At 34.7% G+C, this 9,948-nt stretch overlaps 1 pseudogene; it reads left to right on the top strand.

Moving 5' to 3' along the window:
• Window positions 1–2,350: 2,350 nt before the first annotated feature.
• On the top strand, window positions 2,351–5,295 carry LOC105291959 (annotated as a pseudogene).
• The last annotated feature ends 4,653 nt before the right edge of the window (window positions 5,296–9,948 follow it).

Below are 9,948 nucleotides of genomic sequence, written 5' to 3'. Positions count from 1 at the left end.
CGCCCCCAAAGAGGGGGCTGATAAACACTGAAAAAATATTAATGTATCTCAAATTTAGCTACTAACCTAAATTTGGTATCATCCCCATTTAAGTCTTCATACTTTTGTTATGTACACATTTATGCATGTAACTACTGTGTTGCATATTGTCCAACATTCTTTAAATGCAATATACATACCTTTACACAACTTGCTTTTATTGTACAATGTTATTTGCTATGTATCCAAGTTGATACATGTACCTGTATTCATTTTAATTGTTGTATTTTTCTGTATTTTATCTATACATATCTAAATGAACATTTTGGTTGTTTCCAATTTTCTGGTCAAAACTAATGCCACAATGTGCACATATCTGGTTTCTCTATTTCCAGAAGTGGAACTGGTGTGTTTAGAGATATACGTACCTCCAACTTTACTGAATTTTGCCAAACTGCTCTCCCAAGTGATTGAACTGATTTACTCTATGTGGCAGTATCTGCTGAGTTCCAAAATATTCTCTCCTTCTGCCATTAATAATAGATCCTCCAAATTTTAGATGGGCACATAGCTAACTAGAATATATAATACCATTTATCATCATTTCTTGTAACTATTTATAGCCGCGTGCCTAAGTTCTGGCCAATGGTACATGTAGAAATAATCGGGCCACTTTTAGGTTATACCTTTAAAATCTAAGATGGATCCTCCCCTTCCTGTTGGTTTGTATGTGGATATGATGGTAGATGGAGTAGTTGTTATGAAACTAGAGAATAAAGTGACTATTAAAGTTGACAGATCAAAAAATTAAAAGAAATTTGTGTCACAAACATGGCTTTGGCCCTATGTTTGGACTGCTACGAGAAAAACTTCCACCTCATTAAACCATAGTTGAGTTTTTAACAGCCAGAACATGTATCCTAACAAAAACACAACCCCACTGACAGTGTATGTGTATGTTGTTCCACAACTTTACCAATGTGTTTTATCATCACTTTAATTTCTGCCAAATTGATAGGCTTTTGGAATGGTATTCCATTGTTTTAACTTGCATGTTCCTATGTGAAACTGAGTCACCTTTTCATTTCATATTTATTAACCATTCTAGTCTTTTTTGTGAATTGCCAGATGATACCCTTTGCCCATTTTCCCACTGGACTGTACTTCTCTGGTCAACTAAAAGCTGTAAATATTCTAGATATAGATATATATATATATATATATATATATATATATATATATATACACACACACATATATATATACACATATATATATACACATACACACACACACACACACACACACACACATTGCACTGGTCAACTAAAAGCTGTAAATATTCTGGATGTATATATACACACATATATATATATACACACACACATATATATATACACATATATATATACACATACACACACACACACACACACACACACACATTGCACTGGTCAACTAAAAGCTGTGTAAATATTCTGGATGTATATATACACACATATATATATATATACACACACACACACACACTGCAAATTTCTTTCTGACTTAACCTTACCATTGTGGGCTAATCTGTTTTCTTAACTGCCAAACTAGGAGGTTAACATGTTTTTTACAGTATCTGTCATGTGAGAGGAAACTGGGAACATAATTCTCAGTTCTGAATATGGAGATATCTTTCTGAAAGCACCTAGGATTCACAAACAAACTTCTGTAACATTACATGATGGATTTCTGTTATCAGAACTAAAGGATGTAATAAAGTATGCAAAGAGAGAAAGATAGAGAAGAGAAAGAGACTAACTCCAGGAAAAAACAAAAAGCTTTACTGGAAAGGAAATATAATCACATCACACTTCTCAGCCTTCTGAGTAATATTTACAGTCATAAGAAATCTGTCAATTTCCAATTTTAAAATCAATCTATATATAAACATGTTTACTAAAAAGAATGCAAATGTCCCAGGCACAACACTGAAAAAATATTAATGTCCAAAGCAGAAAGTGAAAAAGTGGAGAAAGTAGTACAGAGTAATGAATGCCATCTTTAATTTATCAAGTGAGGAGTTGAAATACTATCTTTAACTGATGGAACAAGGAATAAAAATATAACTTACAGAGGTAACACACAGTGAGGAAAAATATAATTAAATAAAGAAGGACGGACTCGTAAAAATGGAATAAGTTAAATCCTTACCTAAGATAGTGGAAATCAGTAGATGTTAATATTTATAATAATGGAAGGGTACTATTTAAATACAGTGAAGTGAAGCCCAAAGAAAAGACTGTTAAAAATTCTTCCTTGTGCTTATTTGGTGCAGACCTCATCTCTCTTTTATGAAATGGCAGTTGAGGAGACTCCAGTGCTCACCATGGCCAACGAAAAATCCAAGGAAAGAGGCCCAGTCAAGACTGAGAACGACTGTGAAAGTGGCAGAGCAGGATGGCTCTATGGTGGAGTTTAAGATTAATAGTAAACTAATGAAAGCCTGTTGTGAATGGCAGAGTTTGTCAATGAGGCAGATCAGATTCCAATTTGATAGACAAGGCTTAATCGATGAAACAGGCACACCTGCATAGCTGGACATGGAGGATGACAATACAATTGATGTGTACCAGCAGCAGACAGGAGGTGCCTACTAAAAAGAGAACCTGCTACTTTACTCTAGAACGTGTTCCTCCAGACCAAGATGTTCTCAATTAGAAAACCACAATTTGGTTCCACCGCGCCCTGACTACTTACTCTATTTTTCTCTATTCTTTCATATTCTTTCCTCGTTCCTTTATTATACAGTTAACTGATGTATGTGCACGAGCATTTGCATTTTTTAAACTAAATGGCCAATAATATGTTTTCATCAGTATCCAATGGAGATGGGATGGGGGAAATACTGGTTCTATGAAGATAACCTTTTCTCCATTAACAGTATGATATTCAGCTCTTATCTTTATATTCCAGTGTTATTTTGCTCACTGTTTAACCTAAAAAAGAACATAAAAATCCTTGCATACTTTGTTCCATTGGAGAATTTTAATGTTTTTCATTTATCATTGTAAATCCAAGGACAATTTCATAACTGTTTTGTATGTAGCTATTAGATGTAGGGCAACCTATCTTTAAGTAGGGATAAATTAAAAGAAATGAATCTTAGTTTTCCCTTCAGGTCATGCATTTTGCTGTTTAAACAAACTTGTTTAAAATGAAACAAACGAAAAACAAAAAGTTCTTCCTTGGGACTATGAGGGTAGGAGGGACTATGGCTTTTTTGATCCACGTTAGATTTTTAAAGGCAATATGCAATATTTGAAACAAAAATCTACTTTTTACAAAACAAAGAATATAAACTTTGTGCAATTTCCAGGTACCAGGTTAAAGATTATGTGCTCTTAGTAATTATGAACTACTGGGGTTAAATACTTTGCCTTTTTGTCTATTTGCTAAATGAAAATCAGGATTGAGGTATGCTTTGTCAATATCTTGGCAGTTATCACAGCCTTTTTTGATTTGAGGTTAACATCATAGAGGTGAACCTACTCACTATAACAAACATTTATTGCCCACTATGTGCTAGGCACTATGAATCAGAGGTAGAATAACCTGTTTCAAGCACCAGAATAATAAATTTAGTCACCTATTCTGAATATTTCCAAGATGTGCTCTTCCCACCCAAACACATTGTGTTCTCAAGTTTTACTTTTGTGATCTCGATCCTCTTGGTGTACTAAATTGCCCCAAAATCTTTCTGGGAACTGAAATCCTGATGCTGGACACTAATTCCTGTATTTATTCTAACCTACAACCTGCAGCTAGATCATAGTGGCCAATTACTGCTTCAACTGCAGTCTTGTTTCCCGACATCATGTTTCATCACAATGACAGATCATTTGCCTCTTGTCTAGTATGCAATCTTCCTCTCTGGGAATGTCAGTTTTCTGCTATTGACAACTGCTAGAAAAATTCCCACTAATATCAGCTTCCATTCAAGAAGTTGGTAACTAGTAACCCACAGGAGAATTGGCCTGCAGATATGTTGGCCCATAATGTCCCAACTTAAATTTTTAAACAGAACTACTGTTGTACCAAATTTGTAAATATTTCCAACTTCTCTAGAAAAATGAAACCTGGCAACCCTGACCAAACATTACATATGGCATAAACCTAGTTTATAAGGGTCATGAGTTCACCACTCTCCATTGGCTTGTTTTACTCATTTCCATTACCTATCTGATTCTTGTAGGTATTTTAGTTTGAAATCCTTAGTCTAGCCTACTTCTATTCTTAACTGGAGCTAATCTTTTACCATGAGAGCTAAACTTCCAGAATAAAACAGCTTTTTATTCTGGCAGACATCCCATAGGAAAAGCTAGTTCTTAGAAATCCTTCTGCTCTTTCTAGAAAAACACAAATTACTTTGTTTTTCAGAATGGTTCTGTCCAGGAGATCTTTGCTGTTGGAAAGGGTTATTCTTTAGCTTATCAGTAAGTACCTTCTAAAGATCATGCTCAAAAGAACAGCATGATTGCATCAAATTTAAATTGCACACGTTCAAATAAAGGTACATGTCCTATCTAGACCTTCAGTCTGTTTTGATGAAATCAATTAACCTACTACTCAAATTATTAGCTGAATTCAGTAATTATTGAGTGCCTCTTTTTAATTACCATGCAGTAGCAGGCTACATTACAGGAATGCACTGAACACACACTCCTGCCTTCAAAGATGCAATCCAGTACAAACAGGTAACATTAATGGTTAAATATCTGCTGCAATGAAAGCACATATGAAGGTCATTGTGGAAGGCTCAAGGGTGTGTATAAGAAAATAACCTCTACACTAAAATTTGTTAAGCGTGAAGCAGCAAAAGTTAACAAAATCAAAGTGGTAAAGTAAGGAGATATGGTGTTCAGGTAGAGATGTGAGTGCTTGAGCTTGAGCTGAGGACCATGAGGGAACAGCAAGAAATGAAACTGGGTGAATAAAAGGTCAGATTATGAAAGGTCTTCTGAGCAAAATAGAGAAGTGAAGCCAAATCGTCATTCTTGACTCCTAATCCTTATGCCACTTCTAATCGTTCAGGTTTTATCCTGAGGGAAAAGGAGTCATTAAAAGAAAGAAACAGGAAAAGAAATTGAAGAAACACCAAAAGGAATAATCCAGAGACCAATAAGGCGGCCAAGAGTTGCTCTCATAAAAATGATATCAAGAAATTTAGAAGCCAAGCTATAGATTAGGAGAAAATACTTGCAAGACACATCTGATAAGACTTTGTATACTCAAAACACACAAAGAACTCTTAAAGCTCAACAAGACAATAACCCAATTAAAAACTAGGCCAAAGACCTTAATATTTTACCAAAGAAAATATATAAAAATATGCTCATTATGTTCCCAGGGAAATAACAAATTAAAACAAGGCACCACTACACATCTATTAGAATGACCAAAATCCAACATCACCAAATGCTGGTAAGATGTAGAGTATCAAGAACTCTCATGTTACTGGTGGAAATTCAAAATGATACAGCCATTTTGGAAGACAGCCTGGCAATTTCTTACATTAAACATATTTTTACCATACAATCCAGCAATCACACTCCTCAGCACTTACTCAAAGGAGTTTAAAACTTGTGTCCACACAGAAATCTACACACAGATGTTTATAGGAGCTTTATTCATAATTAACAAAACCTGGAAATGACCAAGATGTCCTTTAGTAGATGAATGGGTAAACTGTGGTACATCCAATGGAATGTTATCCAGTTAAAAAAAAAAAAAAAAAAGCTATCAAGACATAGAAAGACATTGGAGGAAATCTAAATGCATATTACTAAGTGAAAAAAAGCAAATCTGAAAAGGTTATATACTATCTGATTCCAACAATGTGACACTCTGGAAAAGTTAATACCATGGAGAAAATAGTGTTTGCCAGGAGTGGGAGATGAATAGGCAGAACAGAGAGGATTCTTAAGGTAGTGAAAACACTCTGTATAGTGATGACTATGTGATTATACTTCTATCCAAACCCGTAGAACATTCACCACCAAGAATGAACACTAAGATAAACTATGGACTTTGGGTGATTATATCAATATATGTTCATTCTTGGTTTAAAAAAAAAAAACCTTTATGGTGAATGTTGATACAAGGAGAGACTATACCTGTGTGGGGGTAGAGTATGTGAAAAATCCCTATTCTTTCATCTTGATTTGCTGTATGCACTTAAACTCAAAAAAAAAAAAAAAAAAAAAAGGTAGGAATTGGTGGGATTCCAGAACGTAGTAAAAGGGGTTAGATCCAAAGTAGGAGTGTAAATACAGGTTTGTAGATATGGTATCTGAAAGTTAAAGGCCTTGGCTTTTACTATCTTCATAAATTAGAAAGCAGACATCAAGACAAGTGCATGTGTAGTGGTAGCAGGGAGTGATGAAAGTGAACAAAGATTTGAAGAGATTTGGAACAAATGAGTGGAAAGGGTGACTATACTTAAGATCTGCATTGCAACATCATGAACCCAACAAGGGCTGAAACATGGAAATGTTATACATCTACAGGGTATGATTACAGTTAGAGATACCAATTTGCAAGGTTGTATAACTGTCTTTAGTAGTATGGCTCTAAAACCATTATTTTTCAGAGAGAAAAAATAATCACTCAATTTATTTAGCACCTATTACTTAAGTAATGTGCCAAAGACTTTCATGAAGAGAACTTCCAGGAGTCAATAGATTAAAGCAGAGGGGTAAAAGATATCATGAGGCCAAATGTAGCAAAAGTATTTACAAATTGCTTTTTAATGAACAGCTCTCAAACTGATTCAAACTCCAGGTACAAATAATCTGGAAGAATGAACACGACACTCACTTCGGACAACTACAGAAACTACCTTTGTGGAGAATCAGGTTTTAAGTCTTGATGAATACAGAATTCAGTGACATGAAAACATGGGCATAACAAGTTTTTGAGGGAGAGGAGCAATGTCTTACAATTGGGAGAAAATAGAAAATATTGAGATATTTACAGGAAGGTGACCAAGGAAAATAAAGGTCTGAGATATAGAGGGTTTTCAAAAATATTTTAAGCTAGCCCTGGTGAACAGAAAGAATTCTGGTTTTAACTTGACCAAATCGAAGAGCAATCGGGACCAATTATGGTTCTGGATCCTAATATCCCTCCATATCACCAAATTAATATTGACGAGGAAAAACAGTGGCAGTCTCTAGTATGGCCAATACAAATTTTGAGTACTTCCTGAAGATGTATGGAGTGCAAAATTGCAGCTAAAAAATCAAAGGCACTCCAATTCCTAGAGAAAATGTGTATCCCTTCACACAACTTAGAATGAGCTTTAAAAAATAATGTGGTATTCAAGGACCTTTACATGTTAGCTTGAAATTATGTTATCTCTATTCTTTACAACTTTTATTCACATAACTCTATACTGTTTTCCAAGTCTTTCCTCTTTTTCCAAATTGTTCAAATCCAAGCAATCCTTCAAGACCTAGTTCGAATGCCACCTTTCCCTCACAACAGTAGATGGCCACCTTCCTCCAAACGACTTCCATTGGGGGATTTTTCTTCATGTTAGCATTTATCTTTAGGCTCTACAGATAAAGACTTAAGTTTTTTCTTTAAAACCTTAGTACTCAGTATCACATTTTCTAAATGAGTCTTACAGATTGAGTATGGACTAAACCATGTGTAAAAAACAAAAAGTTAAACTTTTGAATCTTTTCCTGCCTTTTACCATGCTTATATTAGAGGGCTGGCATCACCTAACTACACCAGGGATCGTCCAGTCACAGTAATTCATAATACCAGTTATTCTCAAGTTGTTTTGAGCCAAATTCTTGCCTTTTAACTAGTCCCTATACTATCCACCAACCCATCACCTTCACACAACTTAGAATGAGCTTTAAAAAATCATAAACAGTATATCACTCACCAGCTCAAAGTCCTCAATGAATCTCATAGAATAAAATTCAAACCATGGTCCTGTTCTGGTCCACCTATCATTCCATTCTGCACTCACCTCTTCACACACACTCCTCCTAGTCCACCACTCACACTTCATTTTTCTGTAGTTCCTCCAAGATGCTAAACTTTCCCAACTCAGTTTCTGCACCTACTTACTACCCCTCTGCCTGGAATAGTTAGCCTACAAAACTTTCTGCAAGGACTTCTTAAACCTTCAGCTCTAAGCTCCCTTTTCAGATGCATTTCCTGTCTATCTGTACATAGGACAGAACCGAAGCATATAATAGGCATATATGTATTCATTTACTAAATAAAACCTTTAGGTTTTCAGTATCTGCCTGCCCCCATCCCAAGTCTTACCATTTCTACTGGTCTAAAAAGGCTAACTTCTTTTACCTTTAGTAATCTTTTCTCATAAGCCTAGAAAATGTATTATTATCATTCCAGAGATGTAACTTGCTCAAGGCAATAAAATAGTAAAATGATGGAGAATGATTGTGGGTTCTAATCAAATGCTTAGTCTAAACCACTATACTTCTGGCTCTATCTATCTTTTCAACCTCAATTAACATTTTAACACATACCTCATATAACTGCGGTCTAAACATCTTCATTTACCCCTTAAATACTTTCTCCCAATATAGTTCATATTTAAAAAAATAACTTGCCTTGTATTTCCCAAGGTGCACTAAAAACTGCTCAGGATGGCTGATACATATAATTCGTTCTCAATATAAATTGTTCAGGATACAACTTAATAAAATGGGCTCAGACAAGTATCTTAATAAATGAAAAATTTTATTCATCTTTGTAAATAATGGGCACTCATGTTCTTAATGGTCATCCACAATCTTGTAACAAAAAGAGGCTTCTTCTTAATGCAGAAGCAAAAATCTTTCAACTTTTAAATGAAAATACACGAAGTGAAAATTGTTAAGGCCCTGAAAATACCATTTTTCAAATGGTAGTTTTGGTTTTCTTAAAGCCTAAAAAACACCCTTGGACCACCTCAAGAGAGAAAGTTCAGTGCCTCTTGTGAATTCTAATTATTATATAGTGCCATACATTAAGAAATCTCTCCCCACCCCCTCAAAGCCCACCAGTAAATTAAATTCAACAAAGGTAAACACTATAAATGTGATCATTTCATTTTTCTTTTTGCACTAGCTTGCAGGTGATACATCAAAGTGACAAAATGCACTAATATTACTTGTGGAAGAAAATTTTATTTTAAAATAAACCGCCACAAAAATGCAGGTATTAATTGCTAGTTTTAATATTTTTAAAGTATTTAATTACAACCTTTATTCGTGCCTCAGAGATGACATACAAAAAGATTAGCTTTAGTGAGTTCATTTACTTACATTAAAATTATGCTATTAGTCACATTTTTTATTTAGCTAGACCATTTAATCATACATATGGTGTAGCCATTTATCCTCCCTTGTTTTGTTCAGGACCTCCTTACCATCATACCCCTTAAATGACTTGCTCTTCATTTCCCTCCTTGCCAGTACAATGCTAAAGTTAAAAGCCTGGTGACTAAATTGAGGGAAGGGTCTCCTCTTTCCTACAACACTCTGGGATTCTGTACCACTTCACAAAATAATGCTATACTATTCTGGAAAGAAATGGACATACTATTCAGAAATAAATCATCTTCCCTGGTGTAGCAACTAAATGTTTTCACATTAACTTCCATTTAATAAATCCCAGGAAGGAGGAGATTCCAAATCTCATCACCTTTTTTAATTCGAAAAGCACTGCTTCCATGAAAATTAAGTATTGGATTAATAACATTTACTGTATTACAATGATTCCTACAAATATTCCAAAATGAGCACAAAGATTTTTTCCCCCATTTCTGTGATCAGCTGCCTACTGTCAGTTTTAACTGGAGCTGGAAAACAGAAGGCTTAAGTAAACTGAAAGTCACCACTGAATTTTAAAATAGGGATATTTAAATAATTCTTCTTGAAGGTATTTTCTTTACCA

This window comes from Pteropus vampyrus, unplaced genomic scaffold (assembly GCF_000151845.1).
Source record: "Pteropus vampyrus isolate Shadow unplaced genomic scaffold, Pvam_2.0 Scaffold50, whole genome shotgun sequence".
NCBI classification, from domain to species: domain Eukaryota; kingdom Metazoa; phylum Chordata; class Mammalia; order Chiroptera; family Pteropodidae; genus Pteropus; species Pteropus vampyrus.
This window is presented reverse-complemented; position numbering and strand designations above follow the sequence as displayed.